The sequence below is a fragment of the Copidosoma floridanum genome, unplaced genomic scaffold (assembly GCF_036245765.1).
Source record: "Copidosoma floridanum isolate Cflo_tuat_1 unplaced genomic scaffold, Cflo_Japanese_pri ptg000019l, whole genome shotgun sequence".
NCBI lineage: Eukaryota > Metazoa > Arthropoda > Insecta > Hymenoptera > Encyrtidae > Copidosoma > Copidosoma floridanum.
Genome location: NW_028321896.1, coordinates 13,151,998 through 13,178,692, shown reverse-complemented (window position 1 = coordinate 13,178,692; position 26,695 = coordinate 13,151,998). Strand labels below are relative to the sequence as shown.

The window sequence follows — 26,695 nt, the reverse complement described above, 5'->3', positions numbered from 1 at the left end:
AACTCCCCCCCTGAGGGTCCGTTCGTGCCTCGCGATTTTCCAGCCGCTCTCTGCGTACGTGCATGAAATTTTAATTTTATTTAGCTTTGATTCACACTTTTTTGCGCAAAAGTAAGCGTATCTTGTTTTTTTTGTTTTGTTTCTTTTCCCCAAGACCACATATTATGCATACACGCCGTAGAAGAAAACAATAATAAACTAAACAAGCGATAAACAAGCGAGAGCGTGGGCAACGTATAGGCCGTAAGGCGGGGGGCAATCAAGACCCGCGGCCGAATGCAAATAAAATGTAATAAATTGAATCAAGCTTGTCGCGCGCTGCGCTCCAACTATATATACGTGCATGTGCACGCGTTTCGCGAAAATCAGCCTTTCGCCGCCAAATTGACCAAACTCGCGTCGCGCGGGAGCCAAAGTTTCGCCAAACTCGTGTTGCTGCGCCTCGGCCCGAAAGTCCTCTGCTACGTAATTTTAATACAAGTATATACAACGTGCCGTGCAGATAACACGGAGAAAGAGACCGTGAGTACACCTACACCTGTATATACCTACATATAGAGCAGAGGAAAAAGGGAAGATGCACGACAGCTTAATAACTTAACAGCTTGGCCATAAATAAACAGGGCGCACGTATATGTGTATGCACAATAAATATATACATATAGAGCCTTTACTCGCGTGTGTACGTAGGCTCTCGTTTTGGCAAAAATAAGGCTGCCAGGGGCAAGAGAAGGACTGTGTATACACATGCCTATATACATACATATAGGTGTACGTGTAGGTGCGGAAATTGGCACGAAGCGCCTCTGGTGCGCCTGAAAAAGAGCGAAGGATAAGTAAGTGCCGTGTGAGGCACGCGACAATAGGTGGGAAAAGAGAGCAGGGGAGAGGGGGGGGGAGCATCGATCGGCAATTTGGTGTATACGCGATCGGTATTAAGTCCGCCCCGAGGCGCGAAAGAAGAACTTACTCTCAATCTTTCGGGATCCGCACTCTTTGACGATGATCCCTTTTCTCTGCCCTGTAGGGTTTTGGGGAGAAAAAAAAAAACAAAGAGAGAGAGAGCAGCACTCCTAATTGTCTCTTTTCGTCTATCAATTGCTCGCTCGTTCGATTCACCCACAGAAAAGTCAACGAACGCTTCCATGCACCCACGCGAAACTCTGGAGCTCAATTTTATTTTTTTTTTCCCCCGATTTTCATTGGAAAACTAATTTTTCCGCTGTCATTGGACACGCGCGTACTCTTTCACCTTCGTCTAAGCTACTCCACGGTTTTTCTGTTTTTTTTTTTTTCCCTTTTCAATTAGCACCTTAACGATTTCGCTTCGAGTCGAAATACTGATGAGTAGACGGTTGAACTAGAGATCTTCGAAATTCACAGATAACACACTCGTTGGCTGCAGATAAGCGCGCGCGACAAGGTCACCGGGAGTACATCGGGTAATTAATGAACGTCGCGCGTACGTACATATATTATGTATGTATAGACGTATTAACGTACGAAACAAAAAATCGTCCGATTAAACTTATTGTATGTATATATATGTATTACAATGTATGTATACAAAACGGGGAAAAAAAAAAAAAAGAATTTGAAATCGTATGCAAGGTGCATCGTCAAAAATCGGGTAAACAAATCACGAAAAATCGGTAATCGCGATCGGTCCCGCACACTTTACTTTGCCAAAGTCGAAAAAGATATAGAGAGGGGGAAAAAAACACACCAAGCAGAGCACGGCAACGCAACGTAATAATTATTGGTTATCGAGAGCCCCCCGAAATGTCGGTGCGAACGCCAAATAGAGATGAATAGTCATAAAGTTTGCTTGCCCACGCGCATCCACGCCTAAAGACACTAGACTATTGCTGGTCAAAGCTTTAGTCTTTCCACATCTTGACTATTGCTCCACCCTCTTCTTGGGACTTTCTGCTGAAATGAAAATAAAGCTTGAGCGATGTAAGAATGCTTTATTGAGGGTACACGAAAATGGGAACACATAACTCCAGTCTACAAGAAATATTCCATTCTAAGTCTCGAGGGTAGGATTAACTCGGTAATCTGCCTTCTAGCCTCCATTCTACGAACTGGTGCTCCCTCTTACCTTGGTGAGATTTTTCACTACAAGCCTGATCGCACCACATTGGTTACGAGGACTAGTTCTTTTGATCTGGTTGTCCCCTGGGCTCGTACTGAATTGTTTAGAAGCAGTTTTACTGTGGGAGCGGCTAGGCTGTGGAATGAAGTCCCTCCTAATATACGAGCTAAATATGCTTCCAGCTCGTTTCATGGAGAGCTTTTTGCACACTTCAAGCGACTGGATCCTCGCCTCTCAAACTGACTTTATCTTTATTTTTAAGTAACTCAGTGATCATAAGTGCTATGAATCGACACCTTTTACTTGCAGTTATTACTTTGACTTTATTTTTCTCTTTAGCTAGTATAATTATTAATCTTTGGTTTAATTAGCTTATACATTTTTCTATTATATTACATTTTATTTTTTGTTTTGAAGAAGCTATAATTACACTAAGCTGACTGTACTTAGTTATATATGTTTAGTGCTTGCAAGCACAAGTAGACTGCTCATATTTTGAGCCTTGTATAATGCTTAGGCTATTAAGGACCCTGAGTCCTTAGCCTTAAATAAATTTAATCTTTAATCTTTAATCCACGTATCTGTACATACCTGCGCAAGCTCCGGACGTATCTGCCGTGTGTGTGTACACCTATACCAACACAGTTCCCGTGTATAATACGTGCCTAATTTAATAACTTTGCGTCCCGTCCCTTTCTTCTCCCATTAGCACAAGATCGAGTGCCGTCTCGCCGAGGAGCTAATTCAATAGGAAACTCTCGTGTAAGTATATATACGCGCGCGCTCGTCGATCAACTCGCCGTAATTTTTCAAGACACCAAAACCCCCTTCAGCGCGCTATCTCTATCCCCATCAGCGGTTCGTTTGTTTTTACAATCGAAGGGGCTCCCTTTTTTAAACGCGGCTTAGCTCAAGAGTACAGGTAAGTATACCATAGGGAGCTCAGCTTTTTACGCTACGGGTATGCTTATGGGAGAGAAGTGGTTATGAAAATTAAAAGTTTTGCCATAAATTCACGCACAACTTACGTGTAACGTTATATATATATATATATATATATATATATATATATATATATATATATATATAGCTTCCCGGTGAGTGGGCCACACCACGTCTCGTTAACGACATGCTGCAGCTACAACGGTATACACATAAGTGATTTCGTAGTTTGTCACGTGTGGAAGATGCGTGTCGGCGTTATCGCCGTACGATATTAGGGATCATGAGTGTACATCCGCGACACAGTTTTTAAAGTGAAAGCAAAAAAAAAAAAAAAAAAAAAAACGGTTGAAATAACATTTCGGTGCGACTCGGACTTGTACAAGTACATGTAGGTATTCATTGTTTGACTTTCAAAAGCAGGCCGGGCGTACCATCAGAGTCCCGGAGGAGCCGATGAAAAACGATTTCGAGCCTCGGCACCTGATGCCCATGCACTTGTGTATACGCACCTGTGCCGGCGTGGGATGTGAAAAAAAAGAGGGGGGGTGGCAATTTAAAATGAAAATAAAACGCAGGGGAGGAGCGGAGTGGATGAAATTCTTCGCATCCGAACGTTGAAATCGCGATGTTTTTGGATTTCCCAGCGGACTTTGCCCGCCCGCCCACCGTCGCGCGATATAAACGAACGAGCGACTACCTTACTCCTGCGCCTTCTTACACTGCGGTGTCACGAACAGCGCCCGGAGCTCTCTCTACATCTCCACAACGTGTGGAGTGACTGCAGCTACAGGGTAAGCTTTGATGCTCTGTAAATTCGAGTGGCTTGAAGTACTCGTTTCGAGGCGTGTGGTTAACGTTTCTCTTTTCTTTTCTTTTCTTTTCTTTTTTTTTTATCAGGTACATTACGTTGGTAGCTATTCTAAAAACAATCAAGTAGTTAAGTACCCAATCAGTTGTACAAAATTGGATTCTTTTTTAATTGGAATTTGTGCATTTAATCTGTGACAGAAACGTTTTACTCTCTTACCGCCTTTTTGGGTCGATCGTTAAAGATAACAGTTATTTCGTTCAATGGGACTGACGAAACAGTTGACTAAGCATCGATTTGGTTGTTCTTGAAACGTTTATCATCACTACTGTAATGCATTTCATAAAAAAAAGAAATTCATAGAAATTATATGTATTGTTGGGGTATAGAAAGTACGTTCATGAAATTTTAAATATTTGCTCGACTCAATCGTATCCATATAAATATGGTTGATAACAAGGAGGGGATATCGTTCGATCAACGTTCTTGAAAAAATATAGATCAAAATACGTTACTTTATACGTGTAATCATAGTAGACGACGTCAGAAAATTTGATTTCCAAAATTATCGTCTTTATTAGTTATTATTTCGCGGTTTATTTATCGCGTAAAGATATAACAGAGCTAACGGTCAATTGACGCAGCTTTAATAAGTTATCAGCAAAAAAAAGAATCGTTCCTGTGACGAAATATATTAAATTGATTTTATGAGCTATACCTGCGCGCATACGCGATCATATTCGATAATAATGTATATTTAAAAAAGTGACGATCATCTTTACAATGAATGTGTGCAGTTACTCCCTACCGTAGTTATTAGTGGATTTTTGGGAAGTTATGGCGTAAAATTGTGCTGAATTGGAGTATGAAAAAAAAAAAGCTTTGTAGTTTCGCAAATGTGGTATAAATTTATTTTCGTCCCACATAAATATGCGATAATCCATGCATACGTATACGTGATAAGCCTGCATGGGCTTGTATACGCTCAAATGAACCATGTGAGCTTCGAAAGCATCCGTGTAGATTCGGGCGAACGAACATGGCATGTTATTCGGGAGCGTCGTCGGTCGCAATTGCAGTGTATATAATACTGGATAGATATTCGTGAAAAAAAATGAATGACGGACCATCGACGACTTTATTCTTTGCTGCTCGCCGGAGCAGAAACACACGGTATTGGGGTAGCGGTGAATTTTTTAAGTCTGGATTGGCCTGTAAAAATAGATTTGATTGTTATCATGTATAACATGTGGCTTCGATTTATGGGATCAAACCTTTTTTTTTTTTCTTTTTCTTTTTATTCTTAATCATTTTGTTACAAGTACCTACCGGTCATTTTGCGAAAACTTTGCATTATTTCGCGTCTGGATACTTTTTTTTACTCAATACATTTTTAGGGGTGAAATCAATCAAATTCAGAGCGTTGGCGTGAGATGGAGAAAAGAGGGGCAATTGAGGACACTCACGTGCTTAACTTCGTGCTCGTTGATTTCAAATGCATTCAATAAAAATATCCATACGTGCTGTGGAGTTGGTCTTGGTAAAGTAAAGTATAATCAACCCGATGCTTTTATTAAAAGCAACACAAAAATAGCGGTCCTGTTGAGCCCGAAATTTTGCAAGTTTGGACTCGACAGTACAATATTAAAAAAAAAAAAAAATTTATGAAAAATAACCATGTCTCATTACACACGCCCCCGCACATCGTATGCTAAATCTGGTGATTCATGGATAAATATCGAGTAGATAATTTTACCGCACTTTCTTCTTCGGTGAAACGAAACGAAATAAAAAAAAAAAAAACAATCACCTGCAGTGTAGAAAACAGCTGTTGTCCTATCACACGCGTTAAAAACGGAACGCGCTTCCTTCCCTACGACCACATGTGATACTTTTTTAGTTCTTCTCCAAATTTTAATTACACAACAGTTGGTGCACACGTTACTCCTGCCAGTGTTCCAAACGTCGCGGGAAGGAAACACAAAATATGATTTGTAAATAAAATGTAAATACCATACGCGAACCGTTGCACTTTGGGTTTTCCCCTTGTTCGAGCACCGATGAACCAGAAACATTTTTTTTCCACTTGAAAAAAAAAATCCTCGATCGGAGGTGTATTTGCTCATCCAGCCCTTGGCCGACCGCTATCAACTCTATATATACACATACAGCCCGAAGCCGGAACGCTCAATTTGCCTAATTCGCTTTTTCTGCTCCCGCCAAGGAAATTATGACAGTATACACTCCCACCCTCCCACTCACCCACACAAACACTGCACAGCATCGAGAGCGAGAGAGCCGAAAAAGTTTTCCATTGTTTTTCCCGCAAGTTTTTAATTAAACACCACCAAAGTGGCCCAAAGCCCGAGCTGTGTGCCCCCTTGCTGCTATACGTATATATATATATATATATGTATATGATTCCACGGCACTCGGGCTCCCCGAACTTTTAATGAAATTTAATACGATACGAATTCGCATGATCATTTGGTCGAAAATTCGCCGGCACACTCGACGCTGCTGCGCCCCATGGCTTCACGCCCTGCTTTACGGCGGTGTTAATAAAAAGGGGCAAGGGGGTGGGGGGAGAATCGCGGGAACACAAAGAAAGGGGGGAGCAGGCCGCGAAATGACGCCTTCCGCTTTCAAAAGAAAACTTTCTTAATCTCGATCTCCGTATCTCCCCCCTCCCCCCCCCATAGTTCGAAATATGATATAAATTACCAGCTGTAATTTCCGTTCAATTTACCCTCGGCTCTCCTGCGTGGTCCTCGACAAGTATAGAACACGCGGATGGAAAAAAGCTTCTCGTACACGCAGTTGGTAGCTTGCGTGTGTGTATATATACATATATGCAGGGGCCGATTAACAAAGATTAGGTCTCCTCCGCCCCCACATCTCGTGTCCTCGGCATACCGTAACTTTTCCGAGATTCTATATACGAGACATTGTTTTGGGAACTCGCTCGAGTCCGTTAAAGGGTTATTTTTTTGCGGGCCACCTACGTGTCGCCAACTCGTCTGCCACTCCGGGAAAGAGTTGCCGTCCCCATACGTGTATAATGATGATAATCGTAGGGTGTATAAATTAATACAATGTGTTCCTAAACTATACGTAGGTGCATCCACGTCACATCGCGATGCATCGGAATGAAGAAAAAGTACAAAGAGGCGATTTAACGCTTTTTAATGATCTCTTGGGTCCTCGAGTGCGTTTTAAACTTCCCGGCGCACGAACCGCGGCGAAGGGGTGGGGGTCGATTAAAAGACAGAAGTTTGGAGATAAATGGAGCCGAGATGACGATTTACGCCCGACGTTACGGTGCGTTTTATAATAAATTGGAGGGTCGGGGCAACAACACAATATCATCGCAATGTACGCACCATCTTTTGTATTGTTTATACATGTACATAATTTATATGTACACAAATATGATTTATCGCTGCGCGTGGAAAAGGTGTGCAATGCATGTATGATATTATATGTATACACCCCCCCGTGCTCGTGCAAACAAAATCCAAAATCACACGAGTTCTCCCGCATTTCCTTCATTTCGTATATAATCGTGGGTATATATAATATTATGCAAGACAATGTAACAGGCATATAATGTATAGGTTTCCACTCCTATGGACCACCGCGATGCGCGTTGAGCGTATAAATGCACGCATCACCGGCCGACGTGAATAAGTTCCACACGCGGAGACCTAAAGGCGCGTCAAAAGCTCCGCGAGAGAGCAAAAGCGGGATAAATCGAGCTCGCACGTGGCGAGCCTTTTAATCACGTACATATTATATAGGTATCCCCGCGTCTCGCATCACCTACTATTACGATATATCCTATATTTATATACTTGACTGTATAAAGTTACGGGAGCCGAGGGCGTCGTAGCGCAGGAGACGAGATGAGACACTTACACGTTTGTAATACGACGGCGTTGCCCGTGTACAGCACGCGTATATAGGTATGATTTATTACAAGTTGGCGCCCCTTTCGTGAATTTTAAGCAAAGACGGGGGCTATTTCGGATATCCATTATATACACGTGTATATTATATATGGGTACATCCTCCTCTTCCTGTTCTCATCTGTACCGCGCGACGAGCTTATTTCGCGTCTTACTCTCGAGCCACTCGTACGTTCATCACACCAAGAGAGACTTTAGTGCGAAATTACACGGGCAAATGATCGCAGGAGGTGTACGAGATCGATATACACAAGTATACGTATACATCCATATTATACACATAATTTAAATTTACTATTCTTGCATGTGTACATGAACATATATTTGCTACAGAGGGTAAGGTACATTTTGCAGGCTAATTGTTTCGTAAACATACGTATACATATATGTCCACACGTGTGTGTGAGTGTGTACCCGTTGTAGGGCCTTAACGAGCTAGCTCGTTCGCTCCGTGCGTGTTATTTCGTTTTCACTGGCTGGCCCTTTGCCAGCTTATGCTCGCGGTGATATACAACGTAAGTATACCTGATATGGATTCCGTACAAGAGATGTGTATCGAACTTGGACTTGATTTCGCAGCCTTGTGTAATTATGGGCCTGTATAGCGAGAAGATTTACAGATTTACCGAATGTCGCGGAAATGTATGAGGCAAATGAATCGTGATTGTTTATTTATTTATTTATTTTTTCATATACGTAGGTTAATTAACTACATATGTATAGTAGGACGTTTTTACATAGTGGACTAGGAAAATATGCCTACCATAGAAATTAAAGGAAAAACAAAGAAACAAAAAAAAAGGTCCTTTCTCGTAGCGACCTGTTACGTATACACGCGTGTGTTATCGGTTGGCGCCGAAGAATCGCAATCAAGCGTTAACGAGCGCTTGCTCTCTCTATATTTTGGCAACTTATATACACTTTCTCTGACTTTTTCTTTCCCTCCTCCGTAGCTATATACTTATAGGTGTACATCTCGTGTCGTACACCCATGCACACTTGGAGGTACGGCGCGAGTGGCCCGCGAACTTTGGACCGATCGGCTAATTAAACTCGGCCCTGATGGTGCACCGGTGCCCGCTGGTGGGGAAACTTTGGCAAAGATAAATTCGAGCGCGATCGGGACGAGGGTGCACGGCACTTGCGGCTCTTTTTTTTTTTTTTTTTTTTTTTTCAATGCCGTGTGTGTTATTTCCGGGCTGTTGACTCGGCGAAAGTCATATACGCACACCTGTGACGGTATAATTTCGAATTGTCGTAGGCGTCTGTTGTATAAAGTATACCAATGTATGGTCTTTGATCGACAACAACACGTTTTTTTTCATTTATTTCTTTTGTTTCTTTCAACATGCACCTTCGTATACCTTAATTTTATACCCCAAACGGTAACTGTACGTACGCATACGATCGTGACGATGCGTGGCTTTTCAATGAAACAATTTTCGAGTCGTTGAATCTTTTTTTTTTTTTTTTTTTTTTTTCACCTTCCCAAGGGAGAAAGAGACGCGATGACGAAAAATAAAAGTCTACGAAACCAAGTCAATGGAACGGATCAAAGAGAACGAAAAAAAGGCTCATCAGCTCGTTGTCTTTGAAAATAAAAGCATCGGAATAAAGGTATATAATAACGCCCAACATTAGCCATTTACTTCACGCGGGTGATTATGGCGAATCGATCGATCGAATATTAAACCGATTAGTATACACCTACGCCTCGATCGACGACTACCAATAAGTAGCACCTGGAGGTATTGGCACCGGTGATACAAGTGTACAAACAAACGTCAAGTCCATATCAAATGCGCATTGTGCAAGACGGTGATGCGCAATAGATCACACCTGCAGCATAATATATGTATAATGTATATGCATCCTTTTGTTGTAGAATATCGTTTGGCATGCGGCTGTTGCTGGCGAGTACAGGTACTCGTGCAGTGTGTATAGTCACACACGTTAGAACAATACTCCCCCCCTCCCGCCCCTCTACACTGCAGTGCAGACATCGCGGGGAGGAGGGCGCAATATGTTATATACCCTACTACGGGCGAAGTGCCATAATAACGCCAATATTTGTGCCCCTATCGAACCTACCCTGTACCCATCCATATAGCATCAGCAACAGACTGCTGCCAGCCAGACCCTAACGCCCTCCTTTGTATTGTCATATGCCTCCCCCCTCCCCAACCCTTGTATGTATATATACGCGACACGTGCACGCTATGTTATTTGCCTCGCATATATGTAAAATCAATGTGGGTAATGCTCCTTCCGGGCCCACGTGTACGAGTGTATATTTACGTGTGTGTGTCCCGTTGTTCTGCTCCTCTCTCTCTCTTGGTTTTTATTTTCCTTTCCTCCCCAAAGTGGCATATTGAGCCAAGAGCCGAATGGTTATATTACTGTTGCCGTATGTACAATGGGCACAACTATGCAGATGCCGTCTTCCCTCCTCCTCCTCCTCCTCCTTTACGGAGAGGGGGGATTTCCCTAGCGTTCGGCTGGATGTATATTATTGCGTTCCCTGCGACTTTTATTTGCATGTACCATATACATTCTCTTGATGTCTTTTGCCCGAGAGTTGACGAGATTGCAAGAGTTTTATCAAACAATGCGCATTGCATTTTATCATAAGTGATTAACGTATACACTTATGTGCCGAAGGACCCATATACATTGTCCTGTGTTGAGTTTGTTCATCAATGTATTGTAATTTTTATCGAGTTGCTTCCCCCCCCCTCCTCATGAATATAATATGGTATCGTGTGTGTAGGTGTGTGGTATAGTAGATCAAGGGCGAGTACGGTCAGACGGTTAACCATTCGCTGGAATCTTGGTACCTTTTAAACTCGTCAGAGAAACTGTAGTTTTTCGATTGTTTTAATATAAAACGTAAACACAGGAAATAATGTACGTTCGAGGGGCTGTAAGAACCTTTTTTTCGAACAAAAAAGAAAAAAACCAGCTCCAATGCCTTTGTAGTTGAATCAAAACCCCTTGCCACATCGGACAATCCTACGAATGGGGGGTGGGGGGGAAAGCATGCGCAAAGGTCGGAAAGAGGGGGAGAAAAAGAAACGGAGCAACGAGCCATCAACGATTAATAAAATACACGAGCCTCCGTCGGCGATGTCGGGCAAATATAGCTCGGCCGCAATGAAGTATTAAACAACTGGAACAATGACGGGCGTCCACGCGCGTAACCAAGACCCCATTCAATCGAGCGACAATAATATCGAGTCGCATGCAGTACGAAACAGGAAGAGCTGCAAAACAAATTTCAATAGTACCGCTCTCGACTCTGTTTTTTTCTTTCTTTTTTCTGCACTACTGTGTTTATAACATGATCCTTAAAAGAAGGAAAAGGAACGACGCGCACAGAGCTATACATAAAACACGCGTTGGGCAAAATTTACGATCGCAACAGGCGCATGTAAGTGTACGCCATACGCAGATACGCGAATATTCTCATCTGTGTATATATATATATGTGTGTGTGTGTGTCCCTCCTGCCTCCGCTCTTTTGTCGTCGACGACTAAAGTAACCGAGTTGAGAGCAAATGGGCCTCCTCTATCTCTATACCGTAGCTAATATATATGTCTCGCGATTATAAACTACAGTGGTATATATAGGCACATCGTCGCGCGTGTGTGGATACTTCAGTTGTTGTTCTTCGTTTGACTGCGAGGACGAAGCCATATCGCTTATGAAAGTCAATTGACGCGGATGGCTCGAGGAATGCGCTCATCTTCCTTCTCGTTATTTTTTTATTTTTTTTTTTTCTTTTGCATCGCCGCTGTGGTTTGTTTACCGAGAACACTATACGTATGTACCGTCCGTGCCTTCTCTGTATTGCGGGATTAAAATTAAAATGTTTCCAAAGTGCTCCCGGTATACCGATACAATATGATCGCCCATCCGTTTCGTGCATCGATGCGTGCATTTTAGGGCAGGGGGGGAGGGGGGATTTGAAATCTGTAGCCGTAAAATTCGAGAAAAATTCTCAGAGTACCGGAGATTCTTTTCAATATTACATTCCTACATGTAAATACGTGTATATATTATGTCGCGTTTTAATGCTCGTTGATGAATCAATGAAGAGCCGAGCTGGCATTAGGTTGATAATGTTGTATACACGCCCCGGGCCCGCACCTATTACACCCCGGAAATTACCCTCCCTGGGAGAGGGAGTATTAAAACCCATAAATTTCCATTTGCGACGGGCTTATCTTTTATTACTTTCGAAACGAATGCGAAGGGAAAAAAAAAAAGAAGATAAGCAACAACAATAACAGCGACGACGAGACAACATCATCGTTTAATAGAAAACGAATAGCGTAAAGTTGCCCCTTCAACCGTGTACACGCGACTCGCGCGATGTATAAATCTAAAAAGTGTATCAAACGATTTGCTGATCGAATGATATAAATGATATGTAAAATGAAACAAAACATTCACAATGTATATTTTTTATGAAAGAGAAAAAAAAAAATTTCATTTTCACGCTTTCGCACACTTTGATTGGCGGTGCACAGATATACGTGTGTAGTATATACATACGTAAGAACAGGCGAACGCATCCTTATGGTTAAGTAAGATCTTTCCTTTTAATTTGCGCTAAATTCTTACATGTATACGCACAAGGATGATCCCGACTCTCCCTTTCTTGTATCAACTATATCCTCGAGTTTTCCGTATAACACCCGCACCTGTACCTGCTGCAACTATTATATATATATTATTAACAATTTTTCCTCCGTAAACCTCGTCCCTGTTTTACTTCGAGGGTACACTTCCATATAAATGCACAGGTCTTTATACGAGCAGAGATTCAATTTTCCTTTTATTTTCGTTCGCGCTCGTAGGAGCAACGAAGAAGACGCTCGCTATAAATATATTAATACAAAGATCGGTGATCGATGTATAATTTTTTTTTTCTTTTTTTTTCCTTTCCGTACGTGTCCACTTGAGCGACGGAACAAAGGGGGGCTATACATATACCTACATAGGCATATATACGTGATGCAGAACAAACAGCACGTAAGTATACAGACACACATATACCTACGTGTGTGTGTATGGATGCATATACACACAGGCTCGTACGGCCGCTTTCGCCTCTGTGCCAATAATCATCATCTCTCGGCTGTCGCCACCTACTTTCTTCCCGGCTATACCTGTATCCATGCGACTTATTTTTCCACTTTTGGCGGTGCTCTTGCGCAGCGAAGCCCCACATTTTTAAAGGGCACGTATATGGCGTGTGGTCCCGCGCGGCTATTCTTACCCTCGGGAAAATAATATTATTGACAGCTCGCCCTGCACCAGAAATATGTGTAACGAACGACAACGGTATGTATGTATCGTGTACATACCTACGTCGAAAGAAGATTTATGCGCTCGAGGCAAAAATCTGTCCTCTCTCTCTCTCTTTCTCTGCTTAACCGTAAAAGCGCAACAAATTTGTATTTTTTTGTTTCCTTTTCTTTCTCTAAACTAACGACGCCCCCCCCCCCCAAGTGAGCGTCGTTGCTCCCCTTTTTTTTTTTTTCACCATTCCCCCCAACTCTAACAGGACACCCATGCACAACACCGCTGTGTGTGCAGCAGCGCACCTGTTTTCGCGATAAAGAGATTTATCGTGTCCTCCCGCGTATAAGGTGTGTGTGTGTGTACGGCTGCTGTTATACGAGAAATAACGAGGTTCTCTCTCGCTTCTTTTCGCGCTTTTATACGAAGAGGTGCGTGTGTTACTACACATCGACTGTATATCCACACACACCGCACCTTGTTTTTCCAAATCAGCGCATCCGGGCCCACGAGTGTTAGGGGGGGGGGGGTTATTTGAACTTTGCTTTGTACAGTTACACATGTGTATAAGTAGGTATACTTATCTCTTCCTTTGTTTGTTTGTTTTTCTTTATTTTCCTCGTCACGAGCTAATCTCGCGCGTAATTAACACGATATGGCGTATAGGCGGAGACGAGGATACATCTATATATATATATGTTTATCCTCCTCGGTTTATTGTCTCGTTCGAGCGAGTATTTTTCTTGCCTCCCCCCTCGTAAGTATGTAATTGTGGCTTCAGCTGAATCACACGGAAGTGAGTTGCCCCTCCCCCCCTCTCCCCTCCCCTGTACCATTGAGGGTAAATATTGTTCGTCAAACAAATCGAAGAAAAAACTAATCGATACTTTGTGTGTTTTCAACCAAACACCGGATACTTAATTGTCATCCCTCTCTCTATATATATTCGTCTAAAAATATATCGAGCGTACGATATACGCGGATACGAGTTTGTTTCTCGCTTTGCGATGGGTGCAGTGGACGTTTATTGCAAAAGCATCAGTGGTATCTATATATACGTATATGAAAGTGAAAAATCGATTTTGGAAAAAGCAAAGCTTTCGGGCTCTTAGCTCAGTTCCAGAACAAAAGGGGAGGGTTGCCTGTTGGTACGTGCAAGGAGGTCAAAGAGTAAGTAGGTGTACCTACCGTCGTAATGTCCATACGAGTCCAAAATGGGGGGGTTGGGGTAGGAGGCTGTTGATTGACGATTATTTTCGAGCGTATACGTTCGGTATTCGGTCGGATGAAAGAGAAGTCGCGTTGGAGAGACCGACGTGGTCGATTCACGGGTGCTATTTGCAACGGCTCCGGTTCGATAATGTGTAAATTATTGAGTTTGCTCGAGCTGTGCCTCCGTTTCTCGAGACGAGTGTTGTTACAAAGGGGGAGGAAAAAAAAAAAAAAAAAGACACGCGTCGGACCGTTTTTCGCTTCGCCGCGTGCATGGGCCCAATTGGTGGTGATCCCAACTAATTGTCGGCTCTCGTTGCGCGCAAGTGGCTTCTCTCTTTGCCATCCAACGGAGAGGACAATATATACTTACGTTACGTATTTGTGTGTGTACATATATACCTTATACTTGTAAGCGACAATGACACGCCACGCGAGTGCGATGAACTCCCTGTCTGCAGTCCGTCTCTGTCCCGCGCACGCCTTGTTTTTTACAAAATACGTAGGTACACTTGATGTACGGGGAATAAAGTGCGTGGCGCGTGCATCTAGATCCGACGAATCTTGCCGTCTTTCTGTTACCCACAAATATCTGTATATACATATACCATTTAAAAGTTTGTCTATTTGTTGGACAAAAAAAAAAAAGAAAGAAAAGAAAAGATCAAAGGTCAAAATCGATAAAGATTTCACTCTGGGTCTGAGTCATGAAAGAAACAAGAAGTAATTGCCAAACAAAAGCGTCGATAACCAAATATCTTTAATAGCCGCGGGGAGCAAAAAAAACAAAAAAGTTTCTTCGAGGCCACGGCCAAAGACACACCCACGAATTTGACTCATAAGTATGTAGTCCTCGCCTTTCTTTCTTTCGACGCACGCACGGAGAAACACAACGCAGCAGCACCCGAAACCGACCAATGATTTTTTTTTTTTTTTTTTTTTTTTTTATGCATACGTGTAGGTATATACATTTTTATATAAACACCTGTATGGTATGAGAAGGAAAAAAAAAAAAAAAAAAAAAGATGAGCTGCAAAAATATACCCTGTCGCCGAGACGCACATCAGTCGTATACGACCGATCGTGTTTCGCTCCGTTTGCCGATCTCTGGTGTCCTCCCGTACCCATTATCGCTCGCGCCTCCGTTTACAAAGCGCTTCCATATCATGCCCAACTCTTGTGAAAAAAATCTGCGGACAATATAATATAGGGTACAACATCGCCGGAGCGCAGCAGTGGCAGGCTCGACCGACCGGTTTCGCAATGTTCATCGCTCGGTCTCAAGGTTCTCTCACTCGCTTGATATGCTGTGTACAAGCCGAGCCCCTCTCCACGTATATATTATATCCTCAGCGAATCTAAAAATAACAACATAGGTATGTGTGTATACTAAACCGCGCGTCGCGTCCGATATGCACATATGGTCGTGTACAACTATTAGCCGTCATACCGATTGGATACATCATTTTTTTTTTTTTTTTTTTTTTTTTTTTTTTTTTTTTTCTTGCAGGATATACTTATAGGTATACTTGCATGCAGCAGTTTGGGCGCGAAGAAAAAGAAAGTGCAGAACGTAAGATATTTTCGCGAGATCCAAGGGGAGGGACGAGGGCTCTCGGGGCTGCACAATTCAAAGATTTGCATTGAAAAAATAGATTCCTCCAACGGAGCTGAAATAGCAAAAGCTCAGCCTTCGAGAGAGAGAGAAAGAGAGATTCACCCCCTTGTGACACTCGTGTTTGACTTTAGTCGGTAAAATTTCCTCCGCACGTGCAAGTTTGACCGAACGGTACTGCGTATACAGGTATACACTGGTTGAGCGCATATTTTATATACATTATTGGCCTGACACTCGAGTCGATCCGGGATATTGTTTTGCGAGGCTCCATCAAAGTAAGATGAAAAAAAAATAATAATAATAATAATTGTTACTTTCCGTAAATAGACGGATCGCATTACTCGCACCCTCTCCGATACGTATATTAATTATCTGTTACAGAGTAGGAGAGGAAAAAAAGGGGGAGCTTGCGATGAAAAACATGGAAAAGGGGGGCCGAGGGGGAAAAGCGCAAACAAATCGAATCGAACGCGTATACTTACACACACACATAGATATGTATATACATTTGTAAGCGGGTATAGGTATATAGGGAGGGTGCGAGAAAGCACTTGTCGAAAAGGGAAGGGCAAAAAAAGAGAGGCGGTGGGGGCCAAAAGGGTAAGTGAATGGAAAAACGGTTTACTCGGCGGCAATTGGCCTTTTGCGACGACCGTACGGAAGGGGGGGGGGTGCACAAGCACGCCCGAGCAAGTTCGAAGAAAAGCTCCGCGAGCACTTAATGCACCGGAGAACGAGAAACAATCAAAGAACGATAAAGCGCCGAGGGGCCGCGGAGGACCGTGATGCTGTTGTATGTGTATAATATACAATATGCTACGCTGCACAAGCGGAAGGGAGGAAAATCGAAAAACAAGGAAAGCGAAAACGTGTATCATATACCCATGTGTGGTTGTCGATGATCCGAGGAGGGGAATGAACGCCGTACATGATATCATTATATCCTTTCGGGGAGATAGTGATTCGGTTCAAAGTCCCGAGTGAGAGGAGATTAAGGGTTTTTTTTTTTTTTTTTTTTCTTTTCTTTTGTTCTCTCTTTGAAATCTCTCGAATAAGTGGAACTCGTAAAGTGATACTTTTGCGGCTATTCGACGAACTCAAAGAGGTGAAAGAACTTGGGAGTTTTCTTGCATAATGTTATCGTAAAATTATAGGCTCTCCGTTGCTGACGTACCAAAAAATTTTACGTAAGAGCACAAATGCTTGTTAAAAAAAAAAAAAAAAAAAAAAAAAAAAAAAAAAAAACAAGAAAAGAAAATTCTCGCAACGAAGCTCCTGTAAATCAAAGGGGTAAAGATCAATGTCTCAAGAGATAGCCTACGAATTTCCATGGTTGTCGGATAAGCTATATACGCCCGCTCTTTTTCCTCTTGGAATTTTATTTTAAAAATTCGCGCCAAATACATATATATACACAATTTACTTGTACCCATATGCACTTCTCTTTCGAATAAATCCAGTCAACGTCGTAGTTGAGAGGTGTATGACCGTAAGTAATATTTTCGAGCTTTGATCGATTCAAAAAGCTCACTTTGAACGGTGATTATTTGGAAATAAAAAAAGGTAATGCACATCCAAGAACTCGTCGTTGAACGTGCCTTTACATGGATACCGACGCGCAAAAACATCCGTCGCATCAAGTTTCTTCGTCGGGAATATTTACAGCGTGGGATAAGAAGAACTTGAACCCAAGAAATAAGCATGGCGCATGGAGAGGAAGAGGAAGAATAACGCGTGGCGCATCAGAGAGGACACTACTCGTGTATATATATATATATATGTGGGTGGGTGTCGAGAACAATGGCAAAAAGGAGGGCGGGGGGGGGGGTAGACGAGAGAAAAGTCACGGAGAACATTATAATGTATTATACTTATGTACGAAGAGAAAACGCGACGGCTCGTCTCGACGCGGAAGTTGTTTAGTTGACGCACTGTATTATGTACTTGCCCGGCAGGTGCAACAAAAAGCAAGGAGCAAAAGTTGAGTTTCGACGACGTGTGTATATCAGTCAGTCGTGGGGGGAAGAGGAGAGAGAGATGATGCACGCACTCGCGTGGGAGCGTTTACGCTGTATAGGCGTACAATATAAATATAAGGTCTTAAGCACAGCGAACGAGGAAGGGAGGAGACTTTTTACAACGCACGTTGCTCGAGATGACGATTGTTGTTCGTATATCATAGCTGTATAAATGTATATAGCCGCGAAGTAATCGTGGATTCTTAAATGTGCTTTGGTGGATGATAAATTATGTCTTGTTGCGCGTACATTATAGGTTCGGGTGCACCGCGTGGGTGTAAATTACTTTGACGGAAGATAATTACTTACATTTGCTGTACCATATAGTTCAACGAGCTGGAGAGTATAAACGAACGATGCCAACGCTCCGATTAAATATTTCCGAGTCTCATGTTGGACGTCACGTGGAAAGGACATTACTTACGAAAAATGGCACGCGTATACCTGATAATCTATAAACTTACAGCTGATGGGTGGTTTTTTTTTGCGATGGTCGGTTTCACACGAGAGCGGATATAGCACGGGTATCGTACAGTTGGATGGTTGTTGTCCCCGAAAAGTTGATAGCGGCTGGAATTGTGCACAAGGGTATATTGGACCAGTCCGGTTCTTACCAGCCACGTGGAGTTCACGCGTGAATTGAATCTCCGTGGCGTTGAATGTCGAGCTGTTTCGTAACCGCAACAATAGATTCGTTCATCATCACGATGCACAGATCAGATGTAGTTGGTCCAAGTTGATATTTATTTGTTTTCAATTGAACGACGTCCGTATAGAGTAGGTAGCAAGTGTGTATTCAAATGAGCGCAAATGAGGGATCGCGGGGACGGCTTTTGATTTCGATCCGTCGAGCTGTTAAATTTGCTTCTCCTCTCCGGTGTGGTTCGTGGCCGCGCCACATACCGATTCGAGAGTGCCATTTTATAAACGAAGCATCGGAGCCCCGGAGAGAAAAATCAGCTCAATCGGCGATTATCCGCTCAAGTGCTCGAAATGGGCGTTTTATCCATAGACGATTATGACCGAGGAGGAGACGTCTCGCTTGCCTCATTTGACATAATATACCCGATTGCGCAACCATCCGACCCAACGAGGGTTTTCCATTTTTAATTGGTGCACATCGGGCTCATAATTCCACACTCATGATGATAGGTACTGCACGTGTGTGCATATCATATATGTACACGTATTGTGGAAATCGAGCCTCCACTCTTTGTGGCGAGGCTCGCGTTGGTTCACGATAATTACTCAGTTATCGCAATTACTGCACGCTCGTGTAACAATCATACGCTTACGCTTCGTCTAATTCCTCGTGCTAATTGTTAATCAATTGCTACGTCACCACCGTTATTTGTTTGAGCTAATGGGCTATGGATAATTAAAATGGAAGCTAAAACGCTTAAAAAATCTGAAGTACTCTCGGTCTATACAGACTTTCTTCGGCGCAAAAAATAAAATAACTTGTGTAAACGAAAAATCGGGTCTTTCTAAAAAAGTCCAATTTCATGTGGTGTATATGTATAGGTACAGAGTCGGTGATTACACGCTGCTCTGGGTCACCCGAAAATAAAGCTCGAGCGTCGCGCAGCATAATAGATCCGTGAGATGAACACAACACAAGGCATCAAGCGGTTCATCGGGGTCCCGCTGCCAAAGTCCGCGCGCCGAATTGGACGCCGTCTGCGTCGTAAAAACGTTTTTGCGATTATTTACCGAAATGACATCCGAGAGGAGAGCCGCTTCAACTCCATGTTTGCAAATTTTTGTTGTTTTTTTTTTGTTTTTCACTCCATCCCGTCGCCTTGTCCCCCGGCGAAATCTCGTTAACCCGAAAAATATTGTTCGAGGTGACCGCGCGATGGATTCGCACGTTTTTCACAATAACATCTCGGCGCGCGTGTCTTATTTCCGTTGGGATTAATGACCGTCTCCGTCCAAACTTTGTGAATAAAAAATGAAAAACTTTGTTTACGAGCCAACATTTGGTGGTGACGAAAAATCAATTATAGTTTTTCTTCGTTGCAAGAAAAGTCAGAGGTACACACGTACATTTATATGGGAGGAGTCATTCTTAAATGTATAAACTATTTTCCGTCTTCGGAGGTAATTAAAAATTGAAATTACATTTCCACCGTATATAGTAGCCCACCAGGTTAGCTAACCACGTTTGTTTTCGCATGTATATTAACTCGGTGGAGGAAAATTTCACTTTATCCCTCTTGCATATAACGAACCCGCGCAAATACACACGTACCTATATGTGCGCGTCTCTCCTCCTTTGGAAAAAAAAAGTAATTATATGCGAGCCCTTTGTTTCGCGTCTCGTTATTAGCATAAATTTACAATTTGCTTCAGCTTTTTCTTTCACCTCCGACGGGGGACTTTTAAGCCGCGCAAAAAAAACATTGTGAAAAACGTACAGATTCAATTCCACGAATACTATTTACGTACCGGCCTGGAACTCGGCGAAAAATCTGATGAGGACAAAATCTTGTTTATATACCCCGGCTTCGTTTGCGTGGGACTTTTTGTTTTCATTTCTCGAGATAAATGTTTACAAACGATAAATCCCGATGTGGTACATACGAGTTCGTGAAATCTAGACTATAGGCTAATCGATTAGCGTAAATTCCAACGTTGGAAAGAAAAAAAAAAAAAAAAAGTAGGGGGGGTAGAAGAAAAAAAAATGTGATCCACTCCTTAAAAAACTCTTCTCAAGTCAAACGAGTCGTCATTGAGCAAACATGCCTTCAACAATTTAGGGATATATATACAATACGTATACTGGCGAGGTGAAACAGCATCGCTAGCAATAAGCAGTCGTCGTCGGCCGCGATTAATTTAGCGCTTCACCTTCCCACAGCTAGCCGCCGATTCGCGCTAACGGCGCGCATTATATATGCATACTGCACAGCACTAGACATTGCTCTCGCTGTATTACTACCCTCTCGTCCTCCCTGTAACGAGGAGGCGAGCGCGTATATAGGTGCTAACGAGCATTCAAGACTCGAGAGTTCAAAAGCGCACCCCTCCCCCTCGCGCCACTGTGTGTATTCATATATACCTATATACTGCCGGCGCGTCGAACGCCGCGTGTACAAAGTACATCCCCCTCGGCTTTTCGGTAATTTCCGTGTGTATTTATACACACCCTATACATGCATACACCTGCGATGCGAAACGCGAAAATCTGAGACACGAATTCCTTGACGGCAATTTGTTCGCGCTATAGGTGTATATATATATACGTATATGTATATATAGGTAAAGCGCACACGCGCAAAAAGAGACTCAGTGAGGCCATGCGTCAGCGATAAAACGAGCCGCGAGTCTACAATTAATACGGGTCCTGCTTAATTTGTCTCATACATACATATTATGTATATATAATCCGGCACTGCAGCGTAGTCGCTTGGAATTTTTTTGAACATCACGAAGGAAGCACCAAGTATATAATTATATACCGCACTTTTTCTACTCGATGAGTAATCCATCGGATGAAGCTTATTTTGTCTTTACAAAAAACATCATTCATTTGGATACTTATTGGCAACATTAGGATTTATTAAGTAAACAATATCCGTAGTCCGATGATTTGCTTGGGATGGCCGTCCCGTCCAGTCCATCGATGGTCATACAATTTTCATGCGCTAACCAAGTGTATGTATTCATTCATATCACTCAGTGAACACACATATATACGCACTATTAATAGCTCATTTAATTGTTATTCAGCCAGATAAACTATATTTAATTATAAATTCGTTAGAACTGGATGTATAGATATTAGGAAGTTTGCTGTCCGTGACAAATCGATACTCGAGAATTGATTGATCACCGGTACAGCATCGGATATTGTTCCATTCGTGCGTGTAATGCGTGACTCTAAAGGTCAAAGGGTATATAAATTACCGAACAGTTAACTTGGGGGTTCACCGACCCCTCCCCCGTGTGTTAACTTCTCGTTACTCACATTAGCCGCGTTACACGCCACGGCACTCGTGGAAAAATAATTCCTGTGCTCGTGGCACGTTGTGGAACGGAAAATAGAGGGTCAACAGAGGAAATACCGAGATTTATCGCTATGATTTATCTCACGATTGCGTGACCCTAAATCATTGGAAATGAAAATATATATTTTTGTATATATATAGAGTAACATGATATGTGCCATTAGTTGATAATCTTGTGTGAAAAAACTTTCTTATTGTTTTTTTTTTTTTTTTTTTTTTTTCTCTCCATGTACACCCCTGCTAATTATAGACTAAATACTCTCGAAATAAAACGGCAATGGGAACAATATTCATGGAAAACAACACCCTATGATTTAGTGAACAATGCAGCATATGAAATCATCCGTGCAAGCGGGAAATAAAATCCACGTGGGGGTTGGTTTTTAAATATATGATCGATCTAGGAATTTCTCGGTCCGTACGTCTTGATGAGCAAAGGAGAGAGGCAAAGCTCAGGCGCGAAAATTACAACGGAAAACTGTGTACCTATAGATCTGCTTTTGCTCTATTCTCGAATTAGCATGCACATTACGGAGACTCTCGGGCGCGTAGTTCGATAAACATGTACTAGACCATATTACACATGCGGACTATCGCGCGAGCGACAAAAACGCTAATTGACCGGTTTGTAAGTATATATATATTGTGATACATTTCCCGTTTATCTCTTTCTCCCTCTTGGCTCGTGATGTGCAGTGCGGTGGGGTGTATACAGTCATCCCCCCCCCTTTCGATAGACCAATGGCACTCGGCCCAACGACACCAGCCTCCTCTTTTATTACACCTACACTCGTAAGCATAAATACTTATATGCCCACTGTGCACATATATATTATTACGCTTCAACCGATCCAATGAAACTCTATACAAGTATACAGCTCCAGGGCTATTACAGTTATACAGTATCTTGCGTAAGTTATCATTGCAACCAGTTAGTATCTTAGCGTAGGTAATGGTCGACTCGTTTGGTTTTTCCTCTCCGTGTGCGTCTTTCGCTGAATTTTCTTCTTGAGGTTGAAAAAAAAAGAAATAAATTTTACTCTCCCAGATCAGCCTTGATTTTTTTCGGTTTGTATACTGTGAGTAACTCAAATAGTTTCGCTGATAATCGTGAGTTGTCTCGTCACTTACTATTGTTCCGAAAAGCATTAGCCGATGTAATGCGATTAAAAGTCCTCATTGGGTGACGATTACCCTTTCTCTCTTTGGTTCTCTCCTTGCCGAGCGTTCCGGAGCAGTTGGGGCCATTATGCAGTTGGGTGACTGACGTTTATCGCTTCTATCGTCGCGGTATATACGGTACTTAATCGAGCATATATACCCTAAAATACGCGCATACGATTTTAAGGATTTTGGTTGTACATTTTTACATCCCAAAAGATGCTCCGTAAGGTTTTTTCTCAAAAAGTGCCATTTTTAGGATACGTCTAAATAATATAGATTACACTTCTTTTTTTTTTTTTTTTTTTTTTTTTTTTTTTCATTGAATTAAGAAAATGCAAAGTTTTTTCAAGAAGAGTACAACTCTTTGGTTTCCTCCGTGAAATTCAGCTAAGCTTAAAAAAAAAATTGATCTCCCTTTTTCGCGATTTCTTCGCACCGTAAAGAGCAAAAAGCCCGGGTAATAAAACAATTAGACCAAACTGAGAACAATGTCTGTTACCAGGGCTGGCCAGGTTGCTCGGTACACCTTTTATTCGCGCTAAAAGAAAAGTTGACGCATCAATGAATTAACGAGTTGGATACACGTGTGTGTGTGTGTGTGTAAGGGAGGAGGAGAATAAAAAAAAGTGTGGCTGCTGACAAATCGTGAAAAGGAACTGCACGTGACGGGAACAGAGGACGCGCGTACAAGAGTTAGCTGACTTGGCTTTTCAGACGTGAAAGTAGGATTTACGAGGAGCGAGAGGGGTTGAAAAAAATTAAGTGAAAAAAATAAATAAATAAACGACAAAGTAAGAGAGAGAAAGAAAAAAGTAATAAAGAGAAAAGGAAGGATTACATGGTCAAAGGTGTCGCGTGACCAGTACTTTGGTGCTTTTATACCTTAAAGGTATATGTATACCTTTTTTTTCCTTCTATGGTCTCGATATTTTTTCTTTCTCGAGAGCTGTAGGAGAGCGGCGTGTACGTGACTGATCGAGCGTAGGAAGAAAATAAGATCCAACCGATTTCTTATACCGATACCCACACTGGGAAAACAGAACCGAGATAATACTTTTTTTAAATTTAAAAAATACAATGTTACTTCAAGGAACTGTTCTGGTAAATATTTTCACGATTCCAAGAAATCGGTGCACTCCCAATACTGCTTTTTTTTTAATTTTCATGACCCAAGTCCCGCTTTCGAGATTCATTTCGGCAATCTCTACGAGGAAAAGAGCATTATAACTTTTTTTATATATTTACAATTAAAATTTCGTGCCTGTACCTATATGTATTTACACTGAGAGCCAATGTCATCCTTGAACACAGACGACGAGCGCCGCGGTTGGGTCGGCAGACTACGAGAAAGCGCGCATAGTAGGAGAAAGTTTTCGCGATCTCTAGTTTTTTTTTTTTTTTTTTAGTCGAGGATTCGATAAACGAGTTCGAAAGTTCATTTACAGCCATACGGACGATTACTCGACGTCTGAAAATCGAGTGATACGGTTTCCTTAAAAAACGGGGGAAGGATCATCGATACTCGTGTATAACAATCGATTAGAGTTTTGAATAACTTTTTGAAAAAAAAGAAATTGCCATCGGGAACAAGATGTACCCACTTGTATGTACTCGATCGTTTTTTCTTTCATCTTATATACCGGTATTTTTCGCTCGAGCGCGCTTTCGGGAGAAAATAACAGCGCTTGATCAATAAGTGTACATATGGATTTCACGCCTTTGGGAACAAAGGTCGTCGAAGATGTCATCGCGAGGGATACGAACGATCAATCAGACGCGTGTACAAAACACAAGTATATCCACCTGGAAACAAAAGAAACTTTGGGCGCGCACCTGTGATCACTTTCAGCAATTCACTTAGGTGCGCACACGTCGATCGGCAGTCATCCGTGTAAAAATAATCAATTAAATGATAAAAATGCACACGTACGCTTCGATGACGACTAGCAGCTGACACACACTTCCTTTCTCCGATACGATGTATACGTGTACTTGCTGTACCGATACGTCGAATGAAAAACCGGTTTTTATATACCCTCTCTCTCTCTCTCTCTCCGCCATGCAACCTCGACTTTGCAAAACAAGCGTTTCACGTATAGGCATAGGGCACGAGTATATACAGCTAATGACGACCCCACTGCGAGCTACGCTTGTTTTTACAGAAACGCTGAGCAAGCTGCTGCTGCTGCGTACAGGATAATTGGACTCTTTATATACATATTATGTGGGCGTGTGTTTGATCGATGTACTGGATTTTGTGCACATATGAGGAGATAACTCTCTGACCGTACCTGTATAACACAAGGATATAAATATAGATATGCTGAAATGATCGGTTAGATGAGTTGCCGATCGTTTGAGACCGAAGTACAGCAGAAATAATCACGAGCTTCGCGACACAAAAACTCAATTACAGCAACCGGGAGATTAATAATCCGTGTACAGAGAGGATCCGGTGAAAAATGCGACGTCGGTCGTGACAAGAAGAGGGGGAAAAAAAAAAAAAAAGAAATTTTTTATGTCGTTAGACACGCCTGCATTGGTCTCCGATTGATCGAGAGAGGCGGGCATAAAAGTGCTCTTTGGAGCAGCCACAGGCATTTCGCTTCGCTAAGGCGTCTTAACGAGTGTCTCGAGGTCGATGCGAAGCGGCTAAAAAATATAAAGGTACAATAGAAAAAGGAAGGAGCAAGAACGACGCGTACACGAGCATCGCTCGAGTTAGGCCGATCTCTATAGTATGTACAATAAAAATACACAATGCAATAATATACCACGCGTTACCCATATGGACAAATATACACCTATACCTGTTTTACTCCACTTTGCGCGTATACACACGATTTTAACGGAAAAGTAAAGACTCCTTGACTTTCGCGCGCGTCACGTTTCCTCGTCCGCGTGCCAATTACAAACCGCATCACGCTCACACCTATATAATACATATCGAACCGTTTGTCCCCCACGAAACTCATGAATAAAACAACGCTTTCCTTTGGCAGTTCGCGTGCCGATTTTTATAACGTTTTCTGGATTAAAACTGCGTCGGACGACAATTGGAATCGTCGATTTCCTCTATTTATACGTCACACATCTAAAACCGATATTGGACACGTAGGCATACATATGTATTGTACAAGGCGCCCGCGTCATCGTGTCCCGTTCGGCTGTGTGACGTAGTTTAAAATACGTACACCGATTAATTGACGCCGCGACAAAGAACGGCCGCTCTAACTAGACGGTAGACGCCGTACTTACGTGTCCGTATAATGCCACTTAATTCGAGAAGGTTTCAAGGCGGCTACAGCCTCGATAAATCTCAATATCGGCCGTCATCTCCGTGGATTAAGAGGGAAAGGAGTTTGAAGGAAAAAAAAAAAAAAAAAACGAGAGGGAACAACGGAAGGCTCCTTCTCGGTTGGCGGTTGATTTATGTGGTCCTCTTTGGCGCGCGTGAGTTACTGTACCGATACACATGTATATACGAGCGTGGCACGCGTCACATTGTCTCTACGCTATAAATATACGTACCTTTGATTGTGG

The 26,695-nt window shown here is 42.3% G+C and overlaps 1 protein-coding gene across 1 annotated transcript in view; it reads left to right on the top strand.

The window, feature by feature from the left end:
* The window catches only part of LOC106645685 (uncharacterized), a 34,949-nt gene that overhangs the window by 1,034 nt on the left and 7,220 nt on the right, over positions 1-26,695 (top strand). The gene's annotated exons all lie outside the window — the stretch shown is intronic.